Source organism: Leopardus geoffroyi, chromosome X (assembly GCF_018350155.1).
Source record: "Leopardus geoffroyi isolate Oge1 chromosome X, O.geoffroyi_Oge1_pat1.0, whole genome shotgun sequence".
In the NCBI taxonomy this organism is placed as follows: domain Eukaryota; kingdom Metazoa; phylum Chordata; class Mammalia; order Carnivora; family Felidae; genus Leopardus; species Leopardus geoffroyi.
Genome location: NC_059343.1, coordinates 89102198 through 89112291, shown reverse-complemented (window position 1 = coordinate 89112291; position 10094 = coordinate 89102198). Strand labels below are relative to the sequence as shown.

Sequence of the window (10094 nt, the reverse complement as noted above, 5' to 3'; positions counted from 1 at the left end):
ATGCACGTAAATCTGTTGCATTTCTATACATTAATAATGAAGCAGAATAAATAAATATTAAGACAATAATCCCATTTACAGTTGCATCAAAAATAATAAAATACCTAGAAATAAACTTAACTAAGGAGGTGAGAAGGTCTGTACCCTGAAAACTAGAATTCATTGATGACACCAACAATGGAAAGACATTCCATGCTCATGGATTGGAAGAACAAATATTGTTAAAATGTCCATACAACCAAAGCAATCTACAGATTTAATTCAATTCCCATCAAAATACCAAAAGCATTTTTCACATAACTAAAACAAACAATCCCCAAATTTGTATGGAACCACAAAAGACCTTGAGTAGCCAAAGCAATCTTGAAAAAGAAAAACAAAGCTGGACGTGTCACAATTGCAGACTTAAAGTTATATTACAAAGCTCTAGTATTCAAAACAGTATGGTACTTGCACAAACGTGGACACATAGATCAATGTAGCAGAATAGAGAGCCCAGAAATAAACCCATGATTATATGGTCAATTCATCTTCAGTAAAGGAGGCAAGAATACACAATGGGAAAAAGTCTATTCAACAAATGGTGTTGGGAAAAGTGGAAAGCTACATAAAAAAGAAGGACACTGGATTTTTTCTTACACCATACACTGAAATAAATTCAAAATGGATTAAGAAATCTTGTCATGATGAGCACTGGATGATGTATGAAATTGTTGAACCACTGTATTGTACACCTGAAACTAATATAACATTGTATGTTATCTACACTGAAATTAAAATTTTTTAAATGGATTAAGGACCTAAATGTGAGACCTGAAACCATAAAAATCCTAGAAGAGAGCACAAGCAGTATTTTCTCTGACATCAGTCCTAACAATATTTTTCTAAATATGTTTCCTAAGGCAAAGGAAACAAAAGCAAAAATAAACTATTGGGAGTACATCAAAATAAAAAGCTTCTGCACAGCCAAGGAAACAATAAACACAACTAAAAGACAACCTACTGAAGGGGAGAAGATATTTGCAATTGACATATCTGATAAAGGTATCCAAAATATATAAAGAACTTATAAAACTCAACACCAAAAAAAAAAAAAAAACCCTACAAATAATTCAATTTAAAAATGGGCAGAAGAAGCTTTGCACAGTGGCAGTATCGTAGCCAATGAGGTTTATCCAAGGCGCGATTATTGCTAATTGAAAACTTTTCCCAAATGGGCAGAAGACATGAATATACATTTATCCAAAGACATACAGATGACCAACAGACCCATGAAAAGGTGCTCAACATCACTCATCATCAGGGAAATGCAAGTCGAAACCCCAATGAGATGTCACCTCACACCTGTCAGAATGGATAAAACAAAAATCTCAAGAAATGACAAGTGTTGGCAAGAATGTGGGAAAAAAGGAATCCTCATGCACTGCTGGTGGAAATGCAAACTGATGCAGTCACTGTGGAAAATAGTATGGAGGTTCTTCAAAAAAACTAAAAATAGAATTATCATATGATCCAGTAATCGCACTACTCAGTATTTACCCAAAGAATATGTAAATACTAATTTGAAAGGATATATGCACCACTATGTAGCATTATTTACAATAGCCAAATTATGGAAGCAGCTTAAGTGTCCATTGGTAGATGGATAGATAAAAAAGTGATACACACGCGCACACACACACACACACGCGCGCGCGCGCATGCATACACATTATTCAGCCACAAAAAAGAATGAAATCTTGCCATTTGCAACAACATGGATGGATCTAGAGACTTCAATGCTAAGTGACATAAGTCAGAGAAAGACAAATACGATATGATTTCACTCATATGTGCTATTTAAGAAGCAATACAAATGAACAAGGGGAAATAAGAAACAAACCAAAGGAGAGACTCTTAACTATAGAGAACAAACTGCTGGTTAGCAGAGGGTAGGTGGTGGGTGGGATGGGTGAAATAAGTGAAGGGGATTAAGAATACACTTATCTTGATGAGCACTGAGTAATACATGGAATCGTTGAATCACTCTATTGTACACCTGAAACTAATTAAACACTGTATGTTAGCTATAGTGTAATTAAAGTAAAATCAAAATTAAACATTTTTAAAAAGAGGGGCCCCTGGGTGGCTCGGTCTGTTAAGCGTGCAACTTCGGCTCAGGTCATTATCTCGTGGTCTGTGACTTCGAGCCCCGTGTCGGGCTCTGTGCTGACAGCTCAGAGCCTGGACCCTGCTTCCGATTCTGTGTCTCCCTCTCTCTGTCCCTCCCCCGCGTGTGCTCTTTCTTGTTCTCAAAAATAAATAAACATAAAAAAATTTTAATTCTTTTAAAAAGAAACAAAGTGATTCTCCTCTCCAAAGAAAGGAATCCTCCAGTTTTCCCAACTGCCTTTGGATCAGCAAGGAGAAATAGCTATATGTATTCATAAATGATTGTTCAATCTCATTCTTAGTAGACACTAGAGTCACACTCAATACCTTTAATTGCTTCTAGTTTCCTACCATTCTCTGTCAGGTTAATAAAACACCTCAGGTGGGACCTACCAATTGAACACATTTTCTCCTTCTCTTTTAACCATATGCCTATCTCTTAGGGAGTCTTAACTTCTCAATATGCCTTTAACTGCAGTCCTTCCACACTCCCTAACCTATTCAGAATGGACCTTTGAGCAAAATGGAGAGCTACTATAAGGTATGTACTCAAAGGCTGTTTCTTGATCTCCTAGACTCTGATAACCCAGTATGCCATCTTACTGATAACTTCCCTCAACTACTTGAGTACCACCTATAGATTACTCCTGAGTCCCCTTAAAATTACTTCAGTTTTCTGAATTAATTTCTTCAGTACCCAATGTCCTTTGGGCTCCCTCATCTACAGACAAGGGAAAAATGAAGGACATAGAACCTTTATAAGTCTGTATTGAGCCCACAACGCCTCTGCCTAAATTGGCCAGTATCCCCTAAAACCTGAAATCACTAGAGGGAGTATGACCAATTGTGGCAGATTTCATAGATAAAGGTTTAATCATTCTTTGTACTAGTGGCTGCAAAACTCCTGTCCTTCCAGTAAAACCAGACTGATGGACATAGGCACTACTTTGTACAAGACATAAGGGCTATGAATCATATAGTATTGCCCACATTTCCCTACAGTCCCCAACCCAAACCCTATCCTGTTTTCTATACTTCCAAATTCAACACACTTCAGAGTAGTAGATGTCTGTTCAGCCTTCTTTAGTGTTCCCTTACATCCTAATTTCCAATACCTTTTCACCTTAACATGGGAAAAACAGCAATACGCCTGGACTCAGATGCCACAATACCCAATTGAAGCCCCTTCATACTTATCTTAGGTTCTCAATCACAATCTCCAAGACTTACAATTTCTCTGCTCCTCTACCTTAATCCAACATGCAGGCGAGTTGCTCTTATATCCACATGATCTAACCTTTTCTCAACAGGGCTCTCTTTATCTCTCAGAAACTTTCGCTATAAAAGGATATACAGATTGTAAAGATAAATTACAATTTTGTTGGACCCAGATTCACCATCTAAGCCCTGATATATCCTAGGAAGGCAAATACCTCTGAGTAGATAGAAGCATAGCCATTTAAAACTGCCCTCATCCTATTCCAAAAGACAACTTAGTGGATTTGGAAGATTTAGAGAATAGGACAGTTGGTAGATTCCCAAATTTTCTGAATTAACTGCCGCTTTCTATGACATGACTAAAATTGACATCCCTGAACCTCTGCCTTCAGAGGTCACTGCAGAGTTAGCCTTTGACCAACTCAAAGTTACTATCCACAGCCCTGCCATTCTGAGTCACCCCAAAATTATACTAAGTATTATTTTTCTGTTTATACATAAAAGAAATGGTTATGTTCTTACAGTTTTATCTCAGAAATACAATGAAAATCAGTGATTCATTGGGTATTACAACCTTTCTCTCTACCCAGTAGTTAAACATAATCTCCTTTGTCTGAGGGCAGTAGCTACAACTACATTTAATCTTGGTCACCTGTCTACCTAATGGTACCTCAAGCAATCCAAACTCTTTTCACCAAAGCACTCAACATTTCTCTGCTTTCAGATTCACTTCCTATTAACACTGCTTCCATCCTCAGTGTATATTACCATCTATAGGAGTCATACTGTTTTTAAAATTTGAGATACAATTTTTATACCATAAAATGTATCCTTTTTCAGTGTACAATTCAGTGGGTTTTAGTATATTCACAAAGTTGTGCAACCGTCACCACTATCTAATTCCCAAAGATTTTCATCATCCCCAAAAGCAAAGCCATACCCACTAGCAGTCACTTCTCGGTCCCTTTTCCTCCCAACCATGGGAAACCATTATTGTACCTTCTATATCTATGGATGTGTATATCCTGGACATTTCATGTCAATAGAATCAAGCAATACAGGCTTTTGTGTCTGACTTTTTTCACCTGCTATGCTTTAAGGGTCATTCATGTTGTAGTATGCATCAGTACTTCATTACTTTTTCTTGCTAAATAATATCCCATTATATGCATATACCACATTTTGTTTAGCCATTCATAAGTTGATGGAGGTTTAGGTTGTTTCCACTTCTTGGCTACTATGAATATGGTTACTATAAACATTCATGCACAAGTTTTTGTGTAGACATATGTTTTTAATTCTCCTGGGTATATCCTTAGGATTGGAATTGCTAGATCAGATGATAACTCTACATTTAACCTTTTAAGAAACTACCAAACAATTCCACAGTGACAATGCCCATTTTACATTCCTACCAGCAATGTGTAGGGTTTCCATTTCCATATCCTCAGAACATTTGTCTTTTTTGATTATTGCCATCTTTGTGGGTGTGAAATAATATCTCAGTGTGGCTTTGATTTGAATTTCCCTGATGACTAATGTTGTTGAGTGTCTTCATGTGTTTATTGGACATTTGTATATTTTGGAATTATATCTTAATTCAGCTTTTTACTTCATCTTCCAAAGAAGGGAAAATCATGATTGTTTAAATTTAACCTAAGAATTTTGCCTGTCTCCATCTTGTTTCCTTGAACGATCTCTACTTAAAAATAAGGCTAAGAATTCTTTGTAGATGAGTCATATCTTGAGACTAACCTAATATTCTCAAGTTGGGTATGTGGTCTTCCCACCAGTTTGTTGAATATAACTCCCTTCCTGAAGTCAAGTTAACTTGACTCTAGCCTACCAATAGCAAGGAATCAAAGGGCTAACATATACACAGAAAGCAGATATGCCTTTGGTGTGGTTTGTTATTTTGGCATGCTATACAAACAACAGGGTTTTCTAACAGCTGCTGATACTTCCAATAAGCAGTGTGAGCATGTTCAAGCTTTACTAGATGCCTTGCTACACTCCATGGAAGTGGCTGTAATTAAAGTTGGAACATACTAAGGAACAAACCCATGAAGCAAAAAGAAATGCCTTGACTGACCAGTATGCTAAACAGGGTACTCTTACCCAAGCTCAATTGGCTCAGCAAATTAAAGATTATCTGATTATTCCAAATTACTTCTATGAAACCTTGAGCAAATTGCAGTTAAAGCATCAGACTGTGAAAAAAAAAATGATAGTGAGAGAGTTCTGGATGTTCCTACAATCAGGCTATAGAGATACCAACACTGTCCTTTGGTCTCTCCTTCAGCTATGGAGTGGTGGGGGGAAATGGGGAGACATTAATGCTGGGATTGCAGAAGTGTGTTGGGTCCTCTGTAATGGGACAGAGCTGGACTGGAGGGAGAATCTTGAGTTTTACAGATGGAGATTTTTGCACTTGAGTTTGTCTGTTGTAGGTAAGGTTGATACAGGGGATTTTACCTGGTGAAATCCATAACATAATAACTTATACTGAATCCTACTTGGGAGAAGTACCTGGAAATTTTTATTTTTAACAAGTAGTTCTGGCAATTGTTATAATCAGGCATATTCTGAAAACTGTTCTCATCTAACCATCTCAACTTGCAGATGGGGAAACTGAGGCCAATAAAATAAAACTAAAATACTCAAAGCTACATAGTCAGTTAATTACAGAACCAGGATAAAGCTTAATCAATTATGTCTTCTAAAATAGCCTTATATTAATTCCCCCAAAACAGTACTGTGTCTCAAACATACTAAGCCATTTGGCAAATACAAGTATGAATTAATACATAAGACTAGCATTTGCCACCTGCCAGGATTCCAGGGAATGGGATTCTAGAAGGGTAAATTTTGATAGAAAAGTAAAAAACTGGTCTGGAACATGAGACTACTCAGTTAAGTGAATAAAGCAGAGGGCACAGGGAATATCATAGCATGTATATAGTCCTTCAAAATCCTCAAGCCTTGGATATGGGAATAGAAATTATTATGTTCAGAAGGTTTTCTGAATAATAGTAAGTAGGTAGTTATGTAGCTCTATGAATCTGGACCTTGAGAAATCAAAGTCTGGCCTGGAAACATAGACCTGGAAGTCATCGGTGTACAGGTTGAAGCTGAAGCCATGGTATTAGATGAGATCAGGAACTAGTGAGAGATGTTGAGAGGGGCAGAGATGAGGACAGAAGACTGAAGGGACAGCTATTTAAGGAATAGATACAGGAAGGAGAATTTCCAAAGGAAGCAGAGGAAGATCAGCAAGAGGAGTAGAAGGCAAACAAGTAGTGAGGAGAATGGGATCAACGGCCGCTCTGTCACTAAACCCCCCTGTGATCTTAATCATTCCACCTCCTTCTCTAGTCCCTGTTCATCATCACTTGACTGTTCCCAACTGAGTGTTGGAGCTGAGCCTTTAGAGACTATTTTTTTAAGTTTTTTAATGTTTTATTTATTTTTGAGAGAGAGACAGACAAAGTGCAAACAGGGAGGGACAGAGAGGGAGGGAGACACAGAATCTGAAGCAGGTTCCAGGCTCTGAGCTGTCAGCACAGAGCCTGATGCAGGGCTTGAACCCACAATCCATGAGATCATGACCTGAGCTGAAGTTGGAGGCTTAACTGACTGAGCCACCCAGGCACTCCAAGACTGTTTATGCCAAGGAATCTTAACCTTGACGCTATTGACATTTGGGGCCAGAAAATTATTTTTTGTGAGGGGCTGTCCCATGTATTGTAAGATGTTTAGTAGCATCCTTGGCCTCTACCCACTTGATTTCAACAAGACACAGCCCCCCTCCCCCAACAAGGCCACCAGCCATGACCACCAAAAATGACTCCAGACACAATGGGCTTCAGTTGATAACCACTGATCTACACAATCTTCTCATATCTGAAATTCTGGTCGGACACATTCAAGTGGTGAACCTTAGGCAGATGGTTAGTAGGGTCTAGAACTCAGGAGAAAAGCCTGGATGAGGGTACAGATTTGACAATTTATCAGCATATGGTGATAGTTGAAGCCATGGGCATGGATGAGATCACCCAAGACAAGGGTATGTCATCAGAACAAGACCCAGGACAGAACCTTAGAGAGCACTGACATTTAAAAGGGAACCTAAGAAGAAAATTCAGAGAAGAATAACAATAATTCTACTAATGCTATGACTGTCATTTACTACCACTTTCCATGTGCCACTGACTGCTAAGTGTTTCACCAGCATCAGCTCATTTAATCCAGAACAAAACTTTATGTAGTAGGTGTTATCATTCCCCTAAAAGGAAACTGAGGCTCAGCGACCTTATGTCCAAGTTTATGCTACTAAGTCAGTGGAAGAGCCAGGATTTAAACCCAGATTTGGCTGCCTTTTCAGTTCACACTCTTGCTGCCGGGAAGCCTGAAACAGTTTGGTCTTGGGACCCAAGAGATGAAGGAGTAAAAGAAAGAACAGAGTAATCCATAACATAGTATCAACCAGTCCAGCAACTTGGGAAGGCCAGATAAGTACAGAAAACATCCAGTAGATTAACAACAAGGATGTCATGGATGACCTTGGTGAGGATGATTTCAGTAGGCTGTGGGAACCCAGGCCATATTGCAAACAATTGAGATACTGGACAAAAGAAATGGAAACAGTGAGTGGAGACAATTCAAAAAGTTTAGATTTGAAGAAAAGAGGATAGATAAGGCATAGCTACAGGGAGGGAATGACGTAGTGTCTAGGGAGGCACTTATTACAAAAATTACATGTTTAATATAGATTTAGAAAATATTGGTGAATCAAAGGTATACCACAAACCAGAAAAAATATGGGTAGCATTTTGGCAATTATCTCCCTGGCCCATCAGTGCCCTATACAACATACAGACACCTACATTTTTACAAAAACATTATCAAACCATTCGTATTGTTCTGTAACTTGCTTTTCAACTAAAATACATTGTAAACACTTTGCCATGGGAATAAGTGTGCTGTGTAAGAATCATTCCAGTAGCTGCTTGATATTCCTACAGGCTATATTGAAACATATCTTACACTGTCAGCGTCCTTCTCTTCTCTTCTCTTCTCTTCTCTTCTTTTCTCATGTCTCCTCTTCTGTTTTCTTGTCTTGTCTTCCCTTCCCATCACTTCCCTTCCTTTCCTTTTCCTTCTATTCTCTTCCTTTCCACCACCCTCCACACAAGCTTTTGTGTAGCAGAAATGTAATCAATTCAGTCAAAATAGATTTAATTTTGAATAAAATATCAAAGAAATACCTTTTTTGATAAGAGAATTTGTTTTTTTTAAAGATGAATGATACTTGATATTTTTAATGGTTATTAAATAGTTATTTTTGGCCTCTGAATTTATGGTAAAGTGGGAGTACAGGTTATCTGCTGAGAGACAGGAGGAAGGGGACTTAAGAAAACCGAGGAAGAGCTGAACTGGCTTCTTAGGTGAATGGGAGAGAATGCTGATGAAGGGCATACAAAGGATCCATGGCAGTGTGGAAAGCCCATCTGAGACTGAAGCCAGTCCCCATGCGTAGGAGGTAGACATTTTGGTTTGACCTAGGTTCAGGGTTCTGCTATTATAAAAGTACAATGGGTGGACCAGTGGCAAGGCAGTTTGAAGATATTAGTAAGATAGTTGGCAGGGGCAGAAACAAAGAAGAGATAGCTGATAGATTGCTTGGGAAATAATGAAAGGTCCAAAGGACTAAAAGGCTAAATGAGTTAGAAGAGTAACTTTAGTGACAATAAAAACATAAAGACTAGAGAGATAGAAGGTGCTGGTCAGAAAAGTGGAATTTTAGCCACCAAGGATGCCACAACTCCAGGGCACAAGAATTGAGACCAAAGCCACCTCTTCTGGGACCAGTTCCACTCCACGTCATGCCAACACAGAAACTATAACCTCTGGGTTTACCACCATGTTAGTCCAAATAGGCAGAGATTATAGATGCTAAGCCCAGGGAACTCTAGCCATTAGAGTTGGTTTCCACTCTCCTACAAGATATCTGAGGCTAAATCCACTAGACCCTTACCCTACTAATCATTGCTCCTCCTCCCAGCATCTATTCCACCACCATCCCTATAATGCCATGTACTTCCTTGCCCCTGATCTAGCACTCCATTTGTACTCCACCCCCAGAAATTTTCCTCTGTACCCACTGGAATGGCCTCACCATATCCAGTAAACCCTCCTGTGTCTTCAGACTCTTCACTGAATCTGTTAGATAAGACCTAGTGACCACCACTGCAGCCCTCTGGAGTAGGGTTTATCTTTTCTGTCCTCAAAAACAAGATAAAAGGGTGAAATTGGTGTTCTGCTTGCTCCCCATTTCTGCTTTCAGACCATTACTTCCCTATGCTCCCCAAACAAACAAAAAACTATAAAAACGAAATCCAATCCTTTGAGGCCATTTAATTATATGCCTTCTTTCCCTCTTCACCACCCATCAAATTACCTGTGGGCCACTCCCCTTGTATTTACTAATGACTTTGGCCCCTGATCCACAGCTTTTCTGCCCACTTCAAGCCCTAGCACAATCCTGAGTGATTTCAACATCTCCAAAAATAACCCATCTGACGTCTCAGTTCCTTTACCTCTTCGTCTCCAAAGACCTTCTCTTTCCCTTTAATCTCACACACCCGTAGCTACACCCCAGATCTTGTTATTACCTGTAACTGCTTCATTCCCAAAGTTATGAGTTCAAGCATGCTCATCTCTAG

General features: G+C 38.9%; 1 pseudogene; it reads left to right on the top strand.

Moving 5' to 3' along the window:
• The first annotated feature begins 1135 nt into the window (after positions 1–1135).
• LOC123595594 lies at positions 1136–1260 on the top strand (annotated as a pseudogene).
• Positions 1261–10094: the final 8834 nt, after the last annotated feature.